Genomic DNA, 26300 nt, shown 5'->3' with positions numbered 1-26300 from the left:
CTCTATTTCTTTGCACTGATCACTGAGGAAGGCTTTCTTATCTCTCCTGGCTATTCTTTGGAACTCTGCATTAAAATGGGTATATCTTTCCTTTTCTCCTTTGCTTTTCACTTCTCTTCTTTTCACAGCTATTTGTAAGGCCTTCTCAGACAACCATTTTGCCTTTTTGCATTTCTTTTCCATGGGGATATTCTTGATCCCTGTCTCCTGTACAGTGTCATGAACCTCCATCCATAGTTCATCAGGCACTCTGTCTATCAGATCTAGTCCCTTCAATCTATTTCTCACTTCCACTGTATAGTCATAAGGGATTTGATTTAGGTCATACCTGAATGGTTTCATGGTTTTCCCTACTTTCTTCCATTTAAGTCTGAATTTGGCAATAAGCAATTCATGATCTGAGCCACACTCAGCTCCTGGTCTTGTTTTGCTGACTGTATAGAGCTTCTCCATCTTTGGCTGCAAAGAATATAATCAATCTATTTCGATGTCAACCATCTGGTGATGTCCATGTGTAGGGTCTTCTCTTGTGTTGTTGGAAGAGGGTGTTTGCTATGACCAGTGCATTCTCTTGGCAGAACTCTATTAGCCTTTGCCCTGCTTCACTCCCTACTCCAAGGCCAAATTTGCAACATGCAAATTTGCAAATTCGGCCATGAGGAGCTACCCCTTGCCCAAGGTCAGGGGTGGCGACCGAGAGCGCCAGGCTGCGACAGCGCAGGAGCGGCGCAGAGGAGCTTCCCCACCCGGGAGGTCAGGGGTGGCGGCGGAGAGGAGCAAACCCACCTCTAAGGAGCGGCTGCTGCGCGGGCACAGGAGGGCCGAGAGGAGCTACTGTATGTTCAACGTCAGGAGGGGCAGCCGTGAGAAGATACCCCTCGTCCAAGGTAAGAAGCATTGGCTGCGCTTTGTTGGAGCAGCCGTGAAGAGACACCCCTCGTCCAAGGTAAGAGAAACCCAAATAGGACCGTAGGTGTTGCGAGAGGGCATCAGAGCGCAAACACACTAAAACCATAATCACAGAAAACTAGCCAATCTGATCACAGGACCACAGCCTTGTCTAACTCAGTGAAACCAAGCCATGCCATGGGGGGCCACCCAAGATGGTCGGGTCATGGTGGAGAGGTCTGCCAGAATGTAGTAAATGGGAGAAGGGAATGGCAAACCACTTCAGAATTCTTGCCTTGAGAACCCCATGAACAGTAGGAGCTTATTTTAGTAACTCCTAAAACAAGGATATTTTAGCCTAATGCAAATTCTGGGTAGTATGAAATTCCTTATATTACTTTTAAAAACAGGCACATTATTCCTTTCTGAAAATCAATTTTTAGGAGGAAAATGCATATTTGTATTGTATTTTTAAATATAGTGAAGTTATTTATTCACTGCCACACTGGAAAATCAAGCAAGATGTATGATGCTTCACTCATGTTTTTATTAGTTGTAACAATTAACAAGTATCTGAAAGGAGACATAACTTTTATTACTGTTTCATTTATTTTGTTGTACTTAAGTTTTTATATTGCCTTTATGACTTCTAATTGGAAATGTAAAAAACAATATAGGATTGCAGCTTAGAAGGAGTTATACTGCACCATATATTAAAGTTATCTTAAGAAGCTTCTGTACTGCCCCATTGCTCCCCAGGGTTTAGGGTTTAAAGTTTTCTGTGGTTCAGCTGATGAAAGATAAGACATAAGAGATAAGAGAGGGAGACTGAGATTAAACTACCTTTAACACTTTTTAATCACTGATTAAAAACATAATTAGCATTTAAAGTTGCCAGTCAACTATTAAGAATTGAAAGGTTGGGTTATTGACAGAAGCTTTAAATAGCTTCAGTGAGAAGCTGGATGAGAGAGAATCTAGCCTTGTGGAATACCTGGAAAAGAACCCCATTTCAAACATATCATTTACCAGAGAAAGACAGGAAGGAAAGGGAAGGTAGCTTCGGGACCTAGGGGGAAAAAAAAAGGGGGGGGGGGGCGGGAAACAGTGCTCTTTTAAATAGCAAAGAACTAAGCAAAATCAACATCTCTTACTTCGGCCTAAAACACTATTCACAAACTGATTTTACTTTAAGTATAGAAGCAGAGAAAGACCCTAAACATGGTAACCAATTAACAATTTATATCCTAGAGTCCAACACTGGTGCATAGTGAAACAGTGAATCCTTATTTTTTAATACTAGTATTTTTTGCTTCACATTTCAATGCTTAATGAAAAGTGATGGCACAGATTTCTGTAAGAGTTTAAACAATGGTTTTAAAATATATTAAATCTATCCTCTTAAATTCTAATAGTTTCTAAAATGCGGGATTTAGTTCTATATTCTATATAAGAAAATACAAGGCTTTAATAACCAAGGATATAATATAGTTGTCTAGACAGATGGACATTTAAAACTTTTTTAGTAGAGTTTTGCTTTTACCAAAAAAAAAAGAAAAAGACAATCCTGTCATATTATACATTTCTCCCTGAGCTGCTAAATTATTTTTAATTTGCGTTCATTAAGGCTCACTCTTTGTGATGTGAATGTCTGTAAGTTTTGACAAAGGCATACTGTCATATATTCACAATTACTGTGTCAAAGAGAATAGTTCACTCCCCTAAAATTCCCCTGTGCTTTACTTTCCACCAAACTTCAAGCAACCATTGATCTTTTTACTGTCATTACAGTTTTGGCTTTTCTAAAATGTCATATGATTGGATTCATACTGTATGTGGTATTTTCAGAATGAGTTTACTTAGCAACATTCTTTTAAAATTTATCCAAGTATATTTTTTTATTCAATAGTTTATTTCTTATCACCAAAGATTATTCCATTGTATGAGAGTAATGCAGTTTGTTTATACATTCAAGGGTATCCAGCTTGCTTTCAGCTTTGGCAATTAAGAATAAAACTTCTATGAACACGTAGGTGCAGATTTTTGTGTGAACATGTCTCCAAATCCCTTAGGTAAACTCCTAGGAGTGTGATCCTTGGACTGCATGATAATACAACATTTTGTGGTTGCTTAGTCGCTAAGTCATGTCCAGCTCTTTGCGAGCCCATGGATGGCAGCACACCAGGCTCCCCTGTCCTCCACCATCTCCCAGAGTTTGCTCAAATTCAAGTTCACTGAGTTGGTGATGCTATCTAACCATTTCATCCTCTGCCACCCCTTTCTCCTTTTGCATTCAACCTTTCCCAATATAAGGGTCTTTTTCAAAGAGCTGACTCTTCACATCTTGTGGCCGAAGCATTGGAACTTTAGCAACAGACCTTGCAATGAAAACTCAGGGTTGACTTTTAGGATTGGCTGGTTTGATCATCCTGCAGTCTTCTCCAGCACCACAATTCAAAAACATCAATGCTTCCATCCTCAGGTTTTTTTTATGGTTCAACTCCCATACCCATACTTGATTACTGGAAAAAATCATAGCTTTGACTATATGGACCTTTGTCAGCAAAGTGATTTCTCTGCTTATTAATATTCTGTCTAGGGTTTTCAAAGCTTTCCTTCCAAAGACCAGGCCAAAGAATGTTCAAACTCTTGTACAGTTGGGCTTATTTCACATGTTAGCAAGGTTATGCTCAAAGTCCTTCAAGCTAGGCTTTAGCAGTACATAAATCAAGAACTTTCAGATGAACAGTACAACATTTACCTTTATAGAAAACAAACTGTCTTCCAAAATATATGCCCTGTTTTGCATTTCTACCAGCAATAAATGATCATTCTTGTTTCACTTGATAGTATCCAATTTTTTTTTCCTTTCTTACATTTTAACCATTCTAATATGTCTGTAGCAGCATCACATAATTTTGAGATGCCGGGAGAACAAATGAGATGAAGCATCTTTTCATGTGCTTAATTGCTATCAATGTATCTTCTTTGGTGAAGTATCTGCTCAGATATTATCTTCAGTTTTTAACAGGGTTGTTTGCTTTCTTATATAGGGGTTTTAAGAATTCTTTATATATTTTGAACACAAGTACTGTATCCTTTATGTGTTTATCACATATGTTCTCCCAGTTAGTTGCTTACCTTTTGTAGAGCAGCAGTTTTAATTATAATAGAGTTCAACTTATTAATTGCTCTTTTTTTTTTTTTCCTTCCCTGGACTGTGCTTTTGGTGTTGAATCTAAAAATCCATCACCAAAGGCCAATGACATGTAGATTTTCTTCTATATTTCCTTCTAGATGTTTTATAGTTTTGTGTTTTTTACTTACGTCTATAATCCACTGTGGGAAAAGGTATAAGGTCTTAATCTAGGTGATTTTTTTGCTTACAGATGTCTGCTTGGTCCAGTATAATTTGTTGAAGAGAATATTCTTTCTCCAGGGTTTCTCCAGTGTATTGCTGCCTTTTTTTTTTATGGTCAAAGATCAGTTGACTATATTTATATAGCTGTATTTCTGAGCTTTCAATTCTATTCAATTGACCTGCTTATTCAGTTTCTACTCTATCTGGACTACTGTATCTTCACTGTAAGTTTTGAAACTGGGTGGTGTAAGTACTACAACTTTGTTCTTTATTTACAATACTGGGTTACTTATCATTGAACCCTAAGTCTGTTGATATCTTGGTTTGGAGGTACATGGTTATGCATCCATTTTCATGTCTTCTTTGTTTTTGTTCTTTCCCTCTCTTCTCTTCTAAGAACACTGCTATCTGACTAAGAGTCCACCTTAATTCAGGATGATATAATCTCTAGATCTTTAAAAATAATTACATCTTCAAAGACACTTCTTCCAAATAACGTCACATTCATAAATGTCAGGGACTAATCTTTTTTTTGGAACTATACTCAGCTCACTGAAGGAAATATTCCCTCTGTCTTGGTCTTTTTCAGAACATTATGGAGAATTGGTTTCATTTTTCCTTAAATGGTAAGTGTAATTTATTAGTGAAATCATCTAGAACTACTGCTTTTTTTTTGCAAAATTATTTATTATTGATTCAATATCTTTAACAGGTAAAGGCCTACTGCTTTTCTTTTTCCTTGTGCAAATTTTAGAATTTTGTGACTTTAATTAGATTGATTAATTTTATAAAAGAACCTAAATATCTAAAACCATCTTAAGAAAGAAGACCAAAGCTAAATGTATCAAGCTCTCTGATTTCAAACTATAATATGAAGCTACAGTCATCAAAATAGTACAGTACCGGCACAAAAACAAACATATAGATCAATGAAACAGAATAAAGAGTCCCAAAATAAATCCATACTTATATGGTCAATTAGTCTGTGACAACGGAGGTAAGAATATCCAGTGATGAAAAGAGTTTTTCAATGAATAGTGTTGGAAAAACTGGACAGTCACATGCAAGAAATGAAGACAGGCCACTTCTTTGTGTCATATACAAAAACATACTCAAAATGGATTAAAGACTGTGCATAATCTATAAAAATATTGAGTCACTATGTTGTATACTTGAAACCATTATAATGCTGTAAGTCAACTATACTTTCAAGATTGTCTCTTTGTCTTTATTTTTCTAAAGTATGAAAAGGACATGCTTGGAGTTCTCTCATCTTCCTTAATTTACAGTCTGGTGTGTTACTTATTTTAGAAAATTCTCAGCCATTATCACTCCATTTATTCCTTTTCTTACTTCCAGGATTCTTATATGTTAGAGAAAAAACTGGAAGTCTAAAATAAGCATTCATCATTCTAGTAAAACTCAGTAAGCTCATGTTTAGGTCCTAAATGATTTGTCTTTTCTTCAGTACACTGTATCATAAGACATTAACTCTTTAGACATACCTTTAAGATTAAGCTTCCTCAGTTATTAACATAATAACTGAAAGTCACTCAGTCTGGAATTCTCCAGGCCAGCATACTGGAGTGGGTCGCTTTTCCCTTCTACAGGGGATCCTCCAGACCCAGGGTTTGAACCCAGTTCTCCCACATCGCAGGTAGATTCATTACCAGCTGCGCCACTAGGGAAGCCCACTCACATAATGGAAGTATTTAAATGTTCTGTTCAGTAGATCAAGTGTAAATTTTATTTTATGTTAAAATCAAACAGAAATTATGAACCCACCTATCTCAACCATAAATTTAAATTCAGCATTTTAAAAAGAACAAAAATCGAAATACATTTCGTTTGAAAGCTTTATCTTAGTATTTATTATATTAAGGATTTATTATACTTTCCTTTCAAGGAAATTGATGAAATGATTGAAAGAAATCTTTAGAAACAGTTTCAACATTTGACTGTACAACACTGATATTGCATTTTATTCTTACATAATATATAACTGCAAAATGAATTAAATTCAGTGACTTAAATTACTTCAAAGTACTTTTATTGAAGATAAATCAGAAAACCAGATTGCAAAAACAATTTAACATGAAAATCTTGTTTCCTCTTTGTTTTCTAAGGGATGACTTTATTATTAGCATACCTAACCAAATTAAAATTGGAACTGGTTTATATACTCATTTTTCTATTTTTCTTTATGTTTTTGGTCTGAGAAGCCCTACTATCAATTCCTTGATTAATGACATTAATTTAAAGAATCAATGTGTGCCATTAGAAGTGTTGCTATATAATTTGTTCATTATTCTCAGATGGCCAGATCTCTGTTTTTCTCCCTTCTCCCTCTCCTTTAGAAGGAAGGAAAATAAGAATTCTCCTTTTTTAAACTTATTTTTTCCAAATACATACTTATATATGGATATTCAAGGAAAATGTATGCTCAATCATAGTAAGTTTACCTATCGTCAAGTCACATTAGAAGCTTCTGGATGATATCCAAAATAGGCATGGGACTGTTGCCTCTTTGATACAGAATATTTGCATTTAAAATGACCATATGTCAAGTGCATATATTACAGCAGATCATCAAGAACTGAATTAAAATAATGACTTTAAAAGGAAAATCACAACAATGCTTCCAGTTAGGGAATTTCCATTGCTTAGACATCTGCTCTTTATTGCATCATACCCAAATGCATACAACTTGTATGCTAATGTCCTTATTCTTAATGTAGCATATCTCACCTGGACAACTCTTTTGCAGACATCACAGGGAGCTAAAACTAAATTTAGTTCACTTAAGTGCACATTTTCAACCAGTTAATTTTAAGAAGACACTGATTTTTATTAGTCCATTATCATAAAAAGTATAAAGGTTTAAAAAAAATTTTTAAATACCAGAATTGTTACAGAATTCATACTTAAAGTGCTTGGGAAGACATGAGAAATCTCTGTATATTCCACTCAATTTTGCTGTGACCCTAAAACATCCTGTACAGTAAAGTCCATTAAAAAACTGTTTGATCCCTACAAAAGTTAATTATTTAATTCTTATGCCAGAATAGCATTTGGACAGCATCAAAATATATTTTAAGTGCCATACATAAAAAGCAATTGTATGCAAATTGTATTGGTAAAATAATTAAAAATCCCTGAAGATAATTCAAACTTATGACTTACACTTTATCTTAAGTTTGCATGTATAAAAGGCCTATGTTAGGTACATTTGTGTTTATATGTTTTAAGTTTATGAAAAAAACTTGAAAAATATACGAAGAATATGCTTTGCATTATATTTCTACAAAATACTGATTTAATTTAGGAAACATTATATTTTGTTTAGAATTATTTTTAGGTTCTACACATGTTTTTTGGGGTCCATGCATGAAAATGCATAAGAATTTTAAGTGCAAACAAATTGAAAACATAAACTTAATTCAATACTGTTTACAGTAGTGTATATTACCTTTGATAATTATCAATATCTTAAATTAAATAAATACTGAATATAAGGGCTTTTATCTCCACAAACTTGGTAAGAAAAAAACACTTTCACAGTCTTGGAGCTCAAATTGTATGTCTTACCTACACAAGACAAAATATTAAATTTTGGTGAACTCTAGTTATAAACATTCACTACCCAAAAATTTGTTAAGTTGAAATACATAAGTTTATTATTATATAAATGAAAAAAAAGACCACATTTTTCTTTCCAAATGTGTGATACTTAAGCTTCAAAATGCTGCTCATAACAATATTTTAGTTTAGCTCCAACTAAATGTGCAGTATTCTTGCACATTGCCAATATGTAGGCAAATATAGGGTCAAGTTCAGAGTACATTCACAATTTCAAAATATCTTTCTTAAATTCACATGAGGACCTCTCGTCCTTCTCAAAGTGCTACAATACTATTTCTTGAAATCAAAAATGCATTATAGGATAAACCAATTTGATTAAAACTATAAAGCTTTGAAAAGCAGCCTATCAAATACTTAGTTTGAAAGGAACTTGATAGTTGATACTTCAAAAATAGCACTGAAGTCTTCATAAAATATCAGAACTGTAATATTTCATAACACTAATTTATCTTGTTAATATTTTTATTTTGAAAGAAAAATGAGGATTAAGACATTTACTTTAGTCCCTGAGTTCTTTGCAGATGGTCTCAATTTCATCATGTTTAAAGAATGTTCCCTGTATTACAATGAGCAGTAAACAAAAAGCAAAAACAACAATAAAACATCAACAACAATAAGAAGAAAAAGTACTTCAAATCTCCCTTCTGACCTGTATTTGAATTTCCTTCATTATTCTTTCAGGTTTACAGAGTATGATAGAATATACACTGCACGTACAACTCAGTGGTATCATACAGTATTTGTGTTTGTCTATCTGACTTATTTCACTTAGCATAAAACACTTTAAGTTCATCCATGTGGCTGCAAATGGCAAAATTCTATTCTTTCTATGGCTGAGTCGTATTCCATTGTGTGTATATATGTGTGTGTGTATCTATATATACATATATATATACATATGTATTTATATATATATATATACATATATATATGTATTTATATATATATATAAAACATGTCTTTATTCATTCATTTGTTGATGGACACTTGGGTTGCTTCCACATCTTGGCAACTGTAAATAATACCATGAACACTGGGGTCTATGTATCTTTTAAAATTTTTGGTTAAATACCCAGTGTAGAATTGCTAGGTCATATATGCTAGTTTTATTTTTAGCTTTATGAGAAATCTTCATACTGTTTTCTACAAAGGCTGCATCAATTTACATTCCCAAGAATACCATACTAGGGTTTCCTTTTTTCAATATCCCTGCTAACATTTGTTAATGGTGTTCTTTCTGATGATAGTCATACTGAAAAGTGTCAAGTGATATCCTATTGTGGTTTTGATTTGCATTTCTCTGATGTTTATTGATTTATATTTATTTAGCTGCATCAGCTCTTTGCCACAGTGTGCGGGCTACTCTCCAGCTGTGGTGCGCAGGCTCCAGAGTGCGAAGCTCAGCAGATGCATCACACGGGCTCAGTCACCCTGCAGCATCTGGGGTCTCAGGTCTCTGATCATGGATTGAACCCATGTCCCCTGCATTGCAAGCTGGATTCTTAACCTGGTGCCACCAGGGAAGCCCCTGCATTCCTCTGATAGTTAGTGATCTTGAGAAACTTTTCATGTGTCTGTTAGCCATCTGCATACCCTCTTTAGAAAAATGTATATTCTGGTCTACCCATTTTTTAGTTGGGTTATTTGTGGCTTATTTTTTTTAGCTGCTTATGTATTTCACATATTAATCCCTCATTGGTTACATTATTTGCAAATAATTTCTCTCATTCAGTAGACTTTTTCGTTTTGAAAAGCCAACAATATTTATGATAATTCTTAGGATGTTCTCCTTCCATTTAGCACTACAGGAAGATATATATTTGTATATTTATCATATTTTGTATTGCACATCCCTACTAGTTGGACCGTGATTTGATACTTGACCCCAATAGAGCCATCAACAGAAGGCCAATGACACATGATGTGGTCTAATGTCAGAGTCAAGCCTAGACCAGATCTCTATTCTAGATGTAATGCATAAATCAAATCAACCTGTTTTAACAGTACTGATGTAGGAAATATAAACTGAAAAGAATATTTTGTGAGAAGATAAAAGGGATATAGAATGTAAAATGTAGAAGCTATGTCCCAGTTGAAAATATGAGTGTTCATAAGGCATAGTACAGAGGAAATTTCAGCATGAGAATGTAAAAATAGAAGGAATAAAAGAAGTAAATTGAACCATGGATTTAACACAGTCACTGGACTAAGAAATAAACACAAGTGGAATCAATGTTGAGATTTCAGAACTGCTATCAGTCTCTTAAATTTTCTCTTATATTATGAAACATTTCAGTTTTTTATCATTTGTGTTAAAAGCTGCAAAAACTATTTACTATACTCCTTTCACTTATTGCTTCTAAAAATCTAACTGTGTAACCTGTTCTTTGCCAGGCACAATTTCAGGCATAGGGGATGGAGTGATGAACAAGTTAAACATATATTTCATGGTGTCTGCATTTCAGAGGAGACAGAAAGTCAAAACCTAAATATATAAATAAATACTATGATATAGCACATGATGAATTCTATGAGAAAATATGTCAGATGTAGTTAACACAAAATTGTGAACTTTAAAAAAAAATGCCCTTCCACATCTCCTCCCCATCTCCTTCAGAGTATATAACCTTTACCCTACTCATTGTAAGAAATGTAGTTACTTGGGGTTAAAATATGGTTCACTACAGAAAGATTATAAAGGAAAGTAAAGAGACAATATTTAGTTTCCAACAGACTGAATAGAATTTTGCAGGGAACCTATAACCTCAGCTAGATTGTTATCTTGAAGGAAGATATTTGAAATTGCTTCATGACCTTTTTCCTCACCCAAAAACTTCCACTAAAGTTCCAGGAGCTAAGGCCTGGAAACATCTCCTAGGAGCCTCCTACTGTCTAGAGAAAATAACCTCCCTGTGATACTAGAACCATATTTCTGTTCTTTATGAGCAGACTAAGTAACAGATGCATGGCATTGAGATAAATAATAATAATAATAAATTTGATAACAACAAAGGGAAAACTCTAGAGAGACTGGGAGTTGAGGAAATTATTAGAGAAGAAAAAGAGAGAGAGGGAGGACTGTAAATTGAGCCAATCTGGCCCACTTTTTTCTCCTCTTTGGGCTTTAGCTCAAGGGATTAGACAAGTGAGAAGTAGAATACATAGCTCTCATACACCCCCTCATCAATTAAAATTCTAGAAAAACAGCTGCTCTCTGGCATGCTCAATGCATGCCCATAGTGTAGGTATAGATCAACCTCCTGACACACCGGGGTCAAAGTTGACCCCAGGTTTGTCTCACTCTTGAGTGGGTGGACGTGGAGTTGTGAGCTAGAGAATGTAGTATGGGGATCCCTGCAGCAGAGTAAGGTAGGTGCACCCCTGTGAGCAATAGGGGATAGAAATAATAGGGACTTAGCATCACAGGAGGCAGGGTGAAGCCAAGACAGTTGGGAACTAATGGCCTAGCCAAGCTGAGGGACAGTTTCAGATCTCTGCCACAGATGCTAATCAGACAAGGAGTGAACAGATAGACAAAGGGGTCCTGGGGGAGCACAGAAAATCAAGCCAACAGAGCTACTCTTATTATCTTCTGCAGGTCTGTGTGGGGCACAGCCTCCCCCACATCAAAAAGGGACACTGTCTCAGGAAAACGAGATAAGGGAAGAGATTCTCATTTGAAAAAATGAAGCTTGATGTCCCAGAGGCTTTTAGGGCTAATAAGAGGACAACTTGAATGTACTGGTTCAAAGATTAATCCTTGAAATGAACACAACATCTTTCATTTAGGAAAAGTATAGATGTCTTATGGCCAATGATAATGTGGGTTGTTACAAAGCAATTTTTAAAATATTTTATAGTATATAATTAAATTTAATAGTTTCCCTCTATATCCCTTTCTAGTTTTTGTTTTTTTTTCTTTTTTCCCCCTATAAGGCTCAAGTACAAAATAAGAGTTTAATAAGGCTTAGTCTCTTTCCTATTATCCCATTTACATTTAGTTAAATACTATTATTAGTTTATGGTCCTTTGTTTATGACCTTATTTATCCATAGCTATTTATTCAAGAAATATTTATTAATATCATTCTTGCACAGAACAATACTAGACTCTGAATATAGCAGTCATGAATAAATCATGGTGCCTCCTCTCACAAAGCTTATATTCTTTATACATGTTACAATGTTAAAATAATCGATTGTGCAATTAATTACTAAAATATATTAGTAATAAGAACAAAAGTTAATAATGCTGACGAGACCTCTTATGCACTCAGTTAATCATTTATATACATCATATTTTTAAATTACTATTAACACTGATGAAGAAGAGAAACCAGCCCTGGGCAAGTTAAATAAAGAAATATAAGATTTCATGAAACATGACTGAACTAAACTTTTCAAATACAGTCTGCCTTATTTCTACTGAAAGTCAAATCTCAGGAACATTGTGAGAAACAGAGGTAGTGGTGGGGACTTTGTTCAGGAAAATAAAACTTCTATGTAGTCAAAATTGTCTCTTTTGAAAACCTTTTTAAGGGGAATATGTAAACAGATTACCTTAAGCTTAAAGTCAGTATTTTTTCAAAGTGAAATAGTATATATAGTATATTATTCTGTAATAATTTATAATTGCATTTTTCCTTATCTAAGTCAGAATTTTTGAGGTATAATTTAAATACAGTGAAATATATTCCATTTGGCTGTATTTTTGTTACACACACATATATTCAATACATACACACATGTATAAATATATGTAATATATGTTTAGTGTATACACACACAAATACATGCATGTAAAAGTTCCCACGCTCAGCTGTGTTGTTAATTCCCTTCCCTCTAACCCTATTCCCCAGGACTACTAATATGATTTCTGAGGTTTTGGTTTCACCTTTTTCACAAGAGCATGTAAATGGTAACCTTCAGGTTATAGCCCCTTTGGTCTGACTTATTTAGCATTATGCTTTTGCGATACTTCATGTTGTTACATGAAATCATCATTTTTTTCTTATTCTATTGTACTGATGTATCAGTTTGCTTATCCATTCACCAGTTGATGGACACTAGGTTGTATTCTATATTTAATGATTATAATATAAACATCCACATAAGAGTCTTTTTGAAGACATATTTTATATCTCTTTAAATAATAAGAGTTTATGTACTTAATTGTAAAAGGTTATGTAATTTTGAATTCCTATTAGAAATATATAATATTTAAATTTGCTACATGCTCTCATTAACAATTGGTAATAAATTTTTTTCAATTTTCTAATAGGTGTGTGTTATTCATTTTGATGATGGTTCAAAAATTATTATATTTCACCTATCAAGTTAAACTGACAAACTTTTTCTTTATAATGGTAATTACATGCAATTAGGATTAAAGAAGTACTTTCAAAGTTTTTCTAAAAATTTTCCATTAATGTAAATTGAATATTACTTTAAATTTGAGAAAAAATGGAATTAATGCATGTATTTATCACTTACAACTCAGATATATTTTTTAAGCTAACCATCTAAATTTATGCTCTTTAATATTCCCTTTAAGAGTTATTAAATTTGGAAAATCACAAAGAAAAGCATTGCTTAAAGAAGAAGAATACATAAAAGTGATAAATATTTTGCCATTTTCATACTCTTTACTTCAACATATAGATATGGCTTAGTAAGCAAATCTTTGTCTACATAAATCTTCAGCAAACAAAATTTCCCCCAAAATGAAATAAAAGTAAATATTTATAACCAGTTTAAATAAATGTCAAAGCTTTCATATAAAGAAATACCAGGGTCCCAATGATCTTTTAGTTCCCGATCCTTGCCACCCCACTTTTGATTAGTGTAGCTAAGGTGAAATGTTTATGGCTACTGAAAGCAATCTGGACTAGAGGATGGGGGAGGGTTTGGGAAGTCATCTTTGAGTAAATGCAGTGGAAAAAAATTCTCCAAGAAGAGAGAACAATGTGTTATTTCTGTAATATAAAACAACACTAAAAACTTCATGATAATTAACATTTCTTTTCATTTTCCATTTCATAAGCTGTGTAAACAAATTTAATCTCTGGACTGATTCTAGTACAATTTACTTAATGCTATGATTAAAATACTATCTAATAATTCACCACCGTCTGATTTAGCAAAATGTGATGTATCAGAGACATACATGCACCATACATCCTTAACAGGAAACTCACTTTAACAGCCTTAAAATGACATGAATCACCCGATTTCTTGTTAGAATAAATATTCTGATTTAGTATGTCCAGGTAGAATATGCATTTCTACCTAAGTCTTTTGTTTTGCTGTTAAGTCTCTAAGTTGTGTCTGACTCTCTGCCATCCCATGGACTGCAACACGCCAGGCTTCCCTGTCTTTCACTATCTTCCCGAATTTGATCAAATTATGTCCACTGAGTTGGTGATGCTGTCTAACCAACTCATTCTCTGCCTTCCTCTTCTCCTTTAGCCTTCAATCTTTCCCAGCATTAAGTTCTTTTCCAATGAATTGGCTCTTTGCATCAGTTGGCCAAAGTATTGGAGCTTCAGCTTCAGCATCAGTCCTTCCAATGAATATTCAAGGTTTATTTCCTTTAGGATTGACTTGTTTGGTTTCCTTGCAGTCTAAGGGACTCTTCAAGAGTCTTTTCTGGTGACACAATTTGAAAGCATAAATTCTCTAGCACTCAGCCTTCTTTATGGTCCAACTCTCACATCTGTATATGACTAATGGAGAAACCATAGCTTTGACCTTTGTCAGCAAAGTTATGTCTTTGCTGCTTAATACACTTTTCAGGTTTGTCATAGCTTTCCTTCCACGGAGCAAGTGTTTTTTAATTTCATGGCTGCAGTGATCTTGGAGCCCAAGAAAATAAAGTCTGTCACTGTTTCTGTTTTTTCCCCATCTATTTGCCATGAAGTGATGGAACTGGATGCTGTGATCTTAGTTTACTGAATACTGAGTTTTAAACTCGCTATTTTCACTCTCCTCTTTTACCTTCATCCAGAGGCTCTTTAGCTCCTATTCACATTCTGCCATTAGAGTGGTATCATCTACGTATCTGAGGTTGTTGATATGTCTCCTGGCAAACTTGATTCTAGTTTGTGATTAATCTAGCCTGGCATTTCTCATGATGTACTCTGCATATAAACCGGTGACAATATACAGCCTTGAAGTACTCCTTCCCCAATTTGGAACCAATCATTTGTTCCAAGTCTGGTTCTAACTGTTGCTTCTTGACCTGCATACAGGTTTCTCATGAGACAGGTAAGGTGGTCTGGTATACTCATCTCTTTAAGAAGGCATGTCTTCAGCTCAGTCTTCAATTTTTTCTCCTCATCCTACTGGATCTTTCATTTGATTTCTTCTAGAAATGTTTTTGTCACTTGGCTTGAAGCAGTCTCCTGATTTTTCTTACTTCATTGACTTCTCCTCAGACTCTTCAGCAACCAAACTATTGAATATGGATAGCTCCAGAGTTCAGTCCTTGGCACTCTTCTTTATTCACACTTACTCACCCAGCTTCATTGATTTAAACAGGACCTATTTCACAGATGTGTCTCTCCTCCTATTCTGAACTCATGAGTTGAATGTACTATGTAGCATTCTGAACATTTCCCCTTGTAACCCACAACTCAAAAGTAAAGTGCTATAAATACAGTGATCAGCAATCTCTATTTCTCATTTCCTCCATGGCACATGTTCTCCCTCTCCTACTTAGCAAGCTACAATTTCATCTTTCCATTTCCTCATTCTAAATCACTGAGAAATCATCTTGGGATTTCTCTAGTGTTTTTTTTTTCTTTTTTTTCCTTCAAATTTTCCTTAAATGAATCAACAAATTTGGATAGTTCTGCTTTTACCATATATCTAGAATTTGAATATTTATCACCATTTGTCTAATTAACATTTTGTAAATAGCTGCCACCATGTCACACGCAGGAAAATGCAAGAAGCTAATTTTATTCTCATTACTTATAATTTAATATTTTTTCCAACACAGAAGCCTGAATCCTTTAAATATGTGATTTATGCTGCCACTACCTGCTCACCTACTCAATAACCTTCAAAAGTTTGGCCCCTCACGTGATTCATAATTAAAGCCAAAGTTCTCCTTAATGTCTGACAGGACGGACACAGTCCTATCTCTGTTGCCTGTCTAATCTCACCACCCACTACTCTCCCAGCTCATTCCTTCCTGTCACGCCAGCAGCCCTGATGATCTCCAAGCACAGCAGGCTCATTCCTGCATCAGCTCCTTAAACTGGAAAGCTTTCTGGCACATATAAGCATGACTTCTTTAGTTTTTTTCTTTTATTTTTATTTTTTTTCTTTTTGCTTAAACCCCATCCACTAAACTACTTCTATATTTAAAATTGCAAATTCTCTCCTCTCACAGGTTCATTGGCCATATATTCTTTGTCTGATTAAATAAAAATTTATAGCTCTTTCACCATATGACACACTACATGTGATTTTTTTTTCTTTTTTTTTTTTCTTTCTCTCATTGAGTGTCTCTTTCCCTCTAGAAGATAATCTTCATGAGAACAAAACTTTTTATTTGCTTCATTTATATCTTTATTGCCAGACTGGCACATAGTAGGTATCCATAAATAACTGCTCAATAAATGAATGAGAATAAGGGAGGATAACTGATGACCGCTTCAACTTTAAGTGAAATCAAAGTATGTCACCGTAACAGCAATTTGTAAAACATCCATTTTTGGTAACAAAATGAAAATACTTAGTAATTTTAAATAGAGACTTTAAATAAAGTCATGAAATACTAAAAACAACTAGTAATTATGGAAAAACTATGGCAGAAATGAAACACTATTGTGGCTTAGAAGTATGCAGGATTGACAAACATATTTGACAGTAAATCTTGGAGGACAGTAATTTCAAGGAATCTATCTTCAAAGAATAACCATATCTATGCATAAAAATATATGTATCAAATGTGATTATTATATCTTAATATGAAATAGTAATCAACTAGAAACATCTTAAATATTCCTTAAAAGAGGAGTATGAAAATAGCATGTTATTTATGTACAGTGAAAAAAATGGGAGTCATTAAAATAAAGAATTAACACCTACATGGGCTGAGAGGGAAAATCTATGAAGTGGCTACACATTATAAAAAGCAAAAAAGCCAAAAAATATATAAAAGTATGATCCAATTTCTACTAAAATGAAATACTTGTGTAATGTGTGTGCATGTGCATGCACATGTATATGTATATGTGAGTGTACTAACATATACTCCTGTCAAAATGTTAGCCATGTTTATTTCTGTGGGGGAGTTAGAAATGTGACAGACCAGGGCCATAAAAGATTCAAAGTGTGTATTCTATATAATTATGTATTTTATAAATCATTTACAGTTAGTCTGCATTCATGAATTAACACTTATTTTTTAAAATAGCAGAAAATTTCAACCTCAATTCAATATGTTAGAAACATTCAAATTTCAACAAAATTAAAAGAATAATGAATGTACCTACAAAAAGCAATACCTATCTAAGACTTGGAAAGAGAAACCTCTTTCGGTATCTGGAAACTACTTATTTTTCACATTAATGCTCAGAAAGTTTAACAGAAGTATAAAGTAGGCAAAAAATCTATCATTAATTCTGCAACTGGTTATAGAATCTATCAAGTTTTATCCTTATCCTTTCACAATTCCCCTACTATGTATAAATCCATAGCTTTGTCTATTTTAGTTTATTAATCTACATCCATCCTTTTCTTCATCTTAGATTCATTTATATAGATACACTCTTCCTTTATAATCAACCCCTTTCTCAGTAGCAGTCAAAACAAAGCAATGCTAATAGCTAATATGGGAGAAGTGTTAATGGACTGAAAATAACACTTACATGACTTCCGAAAGAGCCTAACACTATAACAGCCCTAACATCCCCTAAGAAAACTTATGCTGCAGAATGTGAGAACATTTTAGACTGTTATAATTTTCTTGCTCTCCAACATAATGGCTTCCAGATGGCTTCCTATTAGAAAATACTGTTCACGGAGGATAAATTTGGAATTCCATTCAGAGTTTGTAAACATCTTTGAATATTAATGTATATTGGTGATAATTTAATATTTAAAGGTAATTATTTTACTCATTCCCAATAATGCATGGTCTTTTAAACTAAATGTGTCCCCTTATGACATTGTTTATGCACATCAAAAAGAAATATATGACATCCAAAATTGCATTATATCTGAAGCATTAATCTACTTTAAAGAGTACAAATAAATTTCAAGAGTAACTTTTAATTACAATATTGTTAAATAAAAGGATTTGTGGCAAAAATATAAGGGATTTATATTGGCAATTTTCCTCACCCATCATATGACTCCATATGACACCTATGCCTCAATAAGGTAGTAAGTATATTAGAAAGTAGGTATAGTAGTCAATATAATGGATTCCCAAAGATATCAGTGTCTCAATCTCCAGAGCCAAAGGGAATTGTCAGATGTGATAAATGCTGAGAACTTTGAAATGGGACTATTAGACTAGATTATCCAAGTGGATCCAATCTACCCACATGAATCCTAGAAAGCATGGAACCCTTCTTGATTGTGGTCAGAGGGAAAAATCAAAGAAGAAGGAGAAAAAAGGAAGAGGCAATATTTCTGACTTTAAAGAAAGATGGTGAGAGGCACAAGTCAATGACTACAAGCAGCTTCAGAACTGGAAAAGAAACAGAAAACCTTCTTCCAAGGAGCCTTTGGTAAGTCTTGATTTTAGCTCAATACTTCCATGTTGGACTTCTGACCTATCGAACTGTAGGATAGAAATTTTGTGCTGTTAAGTCACTAGGTTCATGGTAAGTTCTTTCAGAAACCATGAATAAGTAGCACATAAAAATACAAGATAAATAAGATAAGCCCATTCTTCTTAAGTGAGTGAACCAGAATAAAAACGGTATGTCTTATCCAAGTATTAACAGTGAAAGTAATGACAAGGAGGAGAAGGAAGAGGATAACCAGTAGCATAGCATTCCCTGGCTGCTTTCTCAGTCAGTTCAGACATTCATTCGTGTCCAGCTCTTTGCGACCCCATGAACTGCAGCACACCAGGCCTCCCTGTCCATCACCAACTCCTGGAGTTGCCTCAAACTCATGCCCATTGAGTCGGTGATGCCATCTAACCATCTCATCCTCTGTCATCCCCTTCTCCTTCCATGTTTAATCTTTCTCAGCATCGGGGTCTTGTCAAATGAGACAGTTCTTCACATCAGGTAGCCAACATATTGGAGTTTCAGCTTCAGCATCAGTCTTCCAATGAATATTCAGGACTGATTTCCTTTAGAATGAACTGGTTGGATCTCCTTGCTGTCCAAGGGACTCTCAAGAGTCTTCTCCAACACCACAGTTCAAAAGCATCAATTCTCCAGTGCTCAGCTTCGTATAGTCCAACTCTCTATACATGACTACTGGAAAAACCATAGCCTTAACTAGACGGACTTTTATTGGCAAAGTAATGTCTCTGCTTTTTAGTGTGCTGTCTAGGTTGGTCATAACTTTTCTTCCAAGGAGCAAGTGTCTTTTAATTTCATGGCTACAATCACCATCTGCAGTGATTTTACAGCCCCAAAAATAAAGTCAGTCACTGTTTCCACTGTTTGACCATCTGTTTGGCCTGAAGTAATGGGACCAGATGCCATGATCTTAGTGTTCTGCATGTTGAGTTTTAAAACAACTTTTTCACTCTCTCACTTTGATCAATAGGCACTTTGGTTCTTCTTCACTTTCTGCCATAAGGGTGGTGTCATCTGCATGCCAGAGGTTACTGATATTTCTCCAGACAATCTTGATTCCAGATTGTGCTTCATCCAGTCCAGCAAATTTCATGATGTACTCTGCATATAAGTTAAATAAACAAGGTGACAAAATACAGCCTTGATGTACTCCTTCACCAATTTGGAACAGTCTGTTTTTCCATGTCCAGTTCTAACTGTTGCTTCCTGACCTGCACACAGATTTCTCAAGAGGCAGGTCAAATGACCTGGTATTCCCATCTCTTTAAGAATTTCCCAGAGCTTGTTGTGGTCCTCAGTCACAGGCTTTGGCCATAATGAATAAAGCAGAAGTAGATATTTTTCTGGAACTCTCTTGCTTTTTCGATGATCCAGTGGATGTTGGCAATCTGATCTCTGGTTCCTCTGCCTTTTCTAAATCCAGCCTGAACATATGGAAGTTCACAGTTCACATACCATTGAAGCCTCATTTGGAGACTTTTGAGCATTACTTTGCTAGCGTGGGAGATGACTGTAGTTTTGTGGTAGTCTGAGCATTCTTTGGCATTGCCTTTCTTTGGGGTTGGAATGAAAACTGATCTTTTCCAGTCCTGTGGCCACTGCTGAGTTTTCCAAATTTGCTGGCATATTGAGTGCAGCACTTTCACAGCATCATCTTTTAGGATTTGAAATAGCTCAACTGGAATTCCATCACCTCCACTAGCTTTGTTCATAGTGATATTTCCTACGGCCCACTTGACTTCACATTCCTGGATGTCTGGCTCCAGGTGTGTGGTCACACCGTCATGACTATCTGGGACATGAAGATCTTTTTTGGGTAGTTCTTCTGTGTCTTCTCGCCACCTCTTTTAATATCTTCTGCGCTGTTAGGTCTGTACCATTTCTGTGTTTTTTTGTGCCCATCTTTGCATGAAATGTTCCTTTGGTATCTCTAATTTTCTTGAAGAGATTGCTAGTCTTTCCCATTCTGTTGTTTTCCCCTATTTCTTTGTATTGATCACTGAGGAAGGCTTTCTTATCTCTCTTTGCTATTCTTTGGAAGTCTGCATTCAGATGGGTATATCTTTCCTTTTCTCCTTTGCCTTTCACTTCTCTTCTTTTCTCAGCTATTTGTAAGGCCTCCTCAGACAACCATTTTGCCTTTTTGCATTTCTTTTTCTTGGGGATGGTCTTGATCACTCCCTGCTGTACAATGTCAGGAACCTCTGTCCATAGTTATTCATGCAGTCTATCAGATCGAATGCCTTGAGTCTATTTGTCACTTCCACTATATAATTGTAAGGGTTTTGATTTAGGTCATACCTGAATGGTCTAGTGGTTTTCCCTAGTTTCTTCAATAGGAACCAAGAATATTTCTGATTGTTTCACACGAATAAGCTTGAAAGCAATACTTGTATTTTTAAAATACATACAGCTGTTGTTTTTCAGTCATCAAGTCGTATCCAACCCTTCACAACCCCATGGACTGCAGCACGCCAGGGCTCCCTGTTCCTCACCTTCTCCCAGAGTTTTCCCAAACTCAAGCCCATTGCATCGGTGATGCCATCCAACCATCCCATCCTCTGTCACCCTCTTCTCTTTCTGCTTTCAACCCTTCCAGCATCAGGGTCTTTTCCAATGAGTCAGTCTCTCTCTCTTTCTTCCCCTTTGTGTGTGTGTGTGTGTGTGTAGGTGTATGAGTGTGTGTGTGTGTGTGTGTGTGTGTGTGTGTGTGTATGAGATTGTCAGGCTTCCCTGGTGGCTCAGACTGTAAAGAGTCCACTTGAAATGTGGGAGGCCTGGTATCAACCCCTGGGTTGGGAAGATCCCCTGGAGGTATGCATGGCAACCCACTCCAGTATTCTTGACTGGAGAATCCCCATGGACAGAGGAGCCTGGAGGGCATTCATGGGCTCCCAGAGAGTCTGAAATGACTAAGTGACTAAGCACACATGCATGAGGTTGTCACTTTTCTACAGATAATAAAACTGAGGCACAGAGACACATTATATTTTGCCAAAGATCACATACACAGGGGCTGGTAGAACTGGAATTCAGAATCAGGCATTTAACTTGTGAGGGGTTGAATTATATCTTAAAATAAAAAAAAAGTTTGGCAAGTAGACAAAAGATAAAAATGGAATTCTATTCAAAGTTTGTGAAATGCTTTGAAAAATTCTCTTTCTTGGTAATTAAAAAAAAAGTTCTCTTTAATGAAATCAAACAAAGTAGGGCCTGGCTCAAAGATGCTCCAACTACCCTGACTGATAGGAAAAGAGTGAGTTATATGCTAGAGATATGAGCACTATCTGTCCCTGTTAAAGCAGACTAGCAAACAGAAGAAACAATGCATAGTTAAATGTATGTATTAAAAATTACTGAGTATGGGGGTTTTACAAATTGGGATTTAAAATGTGAGATGATATAAGTTGGTTGAAGAGGCCATCTTTTGTGGGATTGGGTGATTGGCAAAAGTTAGCAAGCTGCTTGATATTAATTAAAGTGAAAACATGGAATTAAGGACAAACATGCCAAAGAGTTTGCATCCATTAATCTAAGATAGCTGTACCCTAGATAAGTAAATAAGTGAAGTAAATGTAGACTCATCTCTATTTATCTCAAATAAAGGTCACTATCTGGGAATCATTGCCATATATATGGCATTCAAGGTTGTCTATATCTCCCAGAAAGATAAGGAAAGGAGAGTGAAAGGGTAAGGTTAGAATTCCAAAGAATACTACCAATTAGAGTGTAGAAGAATGGAAGTTTGACTGAGTTGCCTATGGTAGGAAGGTCGAAATCACATTTACAATAAAACCCCATACCCACTAGAAATGCTCAGAGGGCTCAAACAAACCTTGGTTGCACCAGGACCCAGAGAACCCACAGAGACTGAGACAGAACTGTGTCTGAGTTTATCCTGTGGAGGTACGGGTCAGCAGTGGACTGTCGCAGGGACAGGGGCTCTGGCTGCAGCAGACCTGGGTATGGCATAAGCCCTCTTGGAGGAGGTCACCATTAACCCCACCATAGAGCCCCAGAACTTACACAGGACTGGGAAACAAACTCTTGCTGGGGAAAAACAGAACCTTGTGCACCAGGACCCAGGAGAAAGGAGCAGTGACCCCACAAGAGACTGACCCAGACTTGCCTGTAAGTGTCCAGGAGTCATGGGTCAGCAGTGGCCTGCTGAGTGGGCTGGGGGCACTGAGTGTAGCAGTGCATGCATGGGACATTTTGAAGAAAGTCACCATTATCTTCATTACCTCCACCATAGCTTGGACACAGGTAAACAACAGGGAAGGAAAACAGCTCCACCCATCAACAGAAATTTGGATTAAAGATTTACTGAATATGGCTCCACCCATGTGAAAGTGAAGTCGCTCAGTTATGTCCAACTCTTTGCAACCCCATGGACTGTAGCCTACCAGGCTTTTCCATCCATGGGATTTTCCAGGCAAGAGTACTGGAGTGTGTAGCCATTTCCTTCTCCAGGGGATCTACCTGATCCAGGGATTGAACCCAGGTCTTCTGCATTGCAGGCAGACGCTTTACCCTCTGAGCCATCAGGAAGCCCCTATCAGAAACATCACCCATCAGAACAAGACCCAATTTTCCCTGTCAGTCTCTCCCATCAGGAACCTCCCATAAGCCTCTTACCCTTCTCCATCAGAGAGCAGACACACTGAAAACCACAATCAAAGGAAACTAACCAACCTGCTCACATGGACCATGGCCTTCTCTAAGTAAAAGAAACTATGAGCCATGCCATGTAGAGCCACCCAAGGCAGATGGGTCATGGTGGAGAGTTCTGAAAGAAACGTGGTCCACTGGAGAAGGAAATGGCAAACCACTTCAGTATTCTTGCCTTGAGAACCTCATGAACAGTATCAAAAGGCAAAATGATAGGACACTGAGAGATGAACTCCCCAGGTTGGTAGGTGCCCAATAAGCTACTGGAGATCAGTGGAGAAATAACTCCAGAAAGAATGAAGAGACAGAGCCAAAGCAAAAACAATGCCCAGCTGTGGATGTGACTGGTGATGGAAGTAAAGTCCAATATTGCTGTAAAGAGTAATATTGCATAGGAACCTGGAATGTTAGGTCCATGAATCAGGCAAATTGCAAGTGGTCAAACAGGAGATGGCAAGAGTGAACATCGACATTTGAGGAATCAGTGAACTAAAATGGACTGGAATGGGTGAATTTAACTCAGATGACCATTATATCTACTACTGTGGGCAAGAATCACTTAGAGGAAATGGAGTAGCCATCATAGTCAACAAGGAGTCTGAAATGCAGTACTTGGATGCAATCTCAAAAAGGACAGAATGATCTCTGTTCATTTCCAAGGCAAGCCATTCAATATCACAGTAATCCAACTCTATGCTCCAACCGGTAATGCTGAAGAATCTGAAGTCAAATGGTTCTATGAAGACCTACAAGACCTTCTAGAACTAACACCCAAAAAAGATGTCCTTTTCATTCTAGGGGACAAGAACGCAAAAGTAGGAAGTCAAGAAATACCTGGAGTAACAGGCAAATTTGACCTTGGAGTACAGAATGAAGCAGGGCAAAGGTTAATAGAGTTTTGCCAGGAGAACGCACCAGTCATAGCCAACACCCTCTTCCAACAACACAAGAGAAGACTCTATACGTGGACATCACCAGATGGTCAATACTGAAATCAGATTGATTATATTCTTCGCAGCCAAAGATGGAAAAGTTCCATACAGTGAGCAAAAACAAGACTGGGAGCTGACTGTGGCTCAGATCATGAACTCCTTATTGCCAATTTCAGACTGAAATTGAAGAAAGTGGAGAAAACCACTAGATCATTCAGGTATGACCTAAATCAAATCCCTTACATTATACAGTGGAAGTTACAAATAGATTCAAGGCATTTGATCTGATAGAGTGCCTAAAGAACTATGGACAGAGGTTCGTCACATTGTACAGGAGGCAGAGATCAAGACATTCCTCAAGAAGAGGATTGCATAAAGGCAAAATGGTAATCTGAGGAGGCCTTACAAATAGCTGAGAAAAGAAGAGAAGTGAAAGACAAAGGAAATAAGGAAAGATACCCATTTGAATGCAGAGTTCCAAAGAATAACAAGGAGAGATAAGAAAGCCTTCCCAGTGATCAGTGCAAAGAAATAGAGGAGAACAATAGAATGTGAAAGACTAGCAATCTCTTCAAGAAAATTAGAGATACCAAGGGAACATTTCATGCAAAGATGAGCTTAATAAAGGACAGAAATGGTGCAGACCTACCAGAAGTATATGATATTAAGAAGAGGTGGCAAGAATACACAGAAGAACTGTACAAAAAAGATCCTCATGACCCAGTTAATCACGATGGTGTGATCACTCACCTAGACCCAGACATCCTGGAATGTGAAGTCAAGTGGGCCTTAGGAAACATCACTATAAATAAAGCCAGTGGAGGTGATGGAATTCCAGTTCAGCTATTTCAAATCCTAAAAGATGATGCTGTGAAAGTGCTGCACTCAATATGCCAGCAAATTTGGAAAATTCAGCAGTGGCCATAGGACTGGAAAAGATCAGTTTTCATTCCAACCCCAAAGAAAGGCAATGCCAAAGAATGCTCAGACTACCGCAAAACTACAGTCATCTCACATGCTAATAAAGTAATGCTCAAAATTCTCCAAACAAGTCTTCAGTAGTAGGTGAACCATGAAATTTTAGATATTCAAGCTGGATTTAGAAAAGGCAGATGAACCAGAGATCAAATTACCAACATCCACTGGATCATCGAAAAAGCAAGAGTGTTCCAGAAAAACATATACTTCTGCTTTATTGACTAAGTCAAAGCCTGTGACTGTGTGGATCACAACAAACTCTGGGAAATTCTTAAAGAGATAGGAACATCAGACCACCTGAGCTGCCTCTTGAGAAATCTGTATGCAGGTCATGAAGCAACAGTTAGAACTGGACTTGGAAAAACAGACTGTTCCAAATTGGTAAAGGAGTACTTCAAGGCTGTATATTGTCACCCTGCTTATTTAACTTATATGCAGAGTATATCATGAGAAACACTGGACTGGATGAAGCACAAGTTGGAATCAAGTGTGCTAGGAGAAATATCAATAACCTCAGATATGCAGATGACACCACCCTTATGGCAGAAAGTGAAGAAGAACTAAAGTGCCTCTTGACCAAAGTGAAAGAGGAGAGTGGAAAAGTTGGCTTAAAACTCAACATTCAGAAAACTAAGATCATGGCATCTGATCCCATCACTTCATGGCAAATAGATTGGGAAACATTGGAAACAGTGACAGACTTTAATTTGGGGGCTACAAAAACAATGCAGATGGTGACTGCAGCCATGAAATTAAATGACACTTGCTTCTTGGGAGAAAAGTTACGACCAACCAAGAGAGCACATTAAAAAAAGCAGAGACGTTACTTTGCCAACGACGGTCCGTCTAGTCAAAGCTATGGTTTTTCCAGTGGTCACGTGTGGATGTGAGAGTTGGACCATAAAGAAACTAAACACCAAAGAATTGATACTTTTGAACTGTGGTGTTGGAGAGGACTCTGAAGAATCCCTTGGACAGTAAGGAGATCCAACCAGTTCATCCTAAAGGAAATCAGTCCTGAATATTCATTGGAAAGACTGGTGTTGAAGCT

The 26300-nt window shown here is 36.3% G+C and overlaps 1 long non-coding RNA gene across 1 annotated transcript; it reads left to right on the top strand.

Moving 5' to 3' along the window:
* The first annotated feature begins 237 nt into the window (after positions 1–237).
* Positions 238–21005, top strand: LOC122421985. Its single transcript, XR_006263699.1, has 3 exons — positions 238–252; positions 8616–8617; positions 20895–21005. It is a non-coding gene; the product is annotated as an uncharacterized LOC122421985 (long non-coding RNA).
* Positions 21006–26300: the final 5295 nt, after the last annotated feature.

The sequence above is a fragment of the Cervus canadensis genome, chromosome 19 (assembly GCF_019320065.1).
Source record: "Cervus canadensis isolate Bull #8, Minnesota chromosome 19, ASM1932006v1, whole genome shotgun sequence".
NCBI lineage: Eukaryota > Metazoa > Chordata > Mammalia > Artiodactyla > Cervidae > Cervus > Cervus canadensis.
This window is presented reverse-complemented; position numbering and strand designations above follow the sequence as displayed.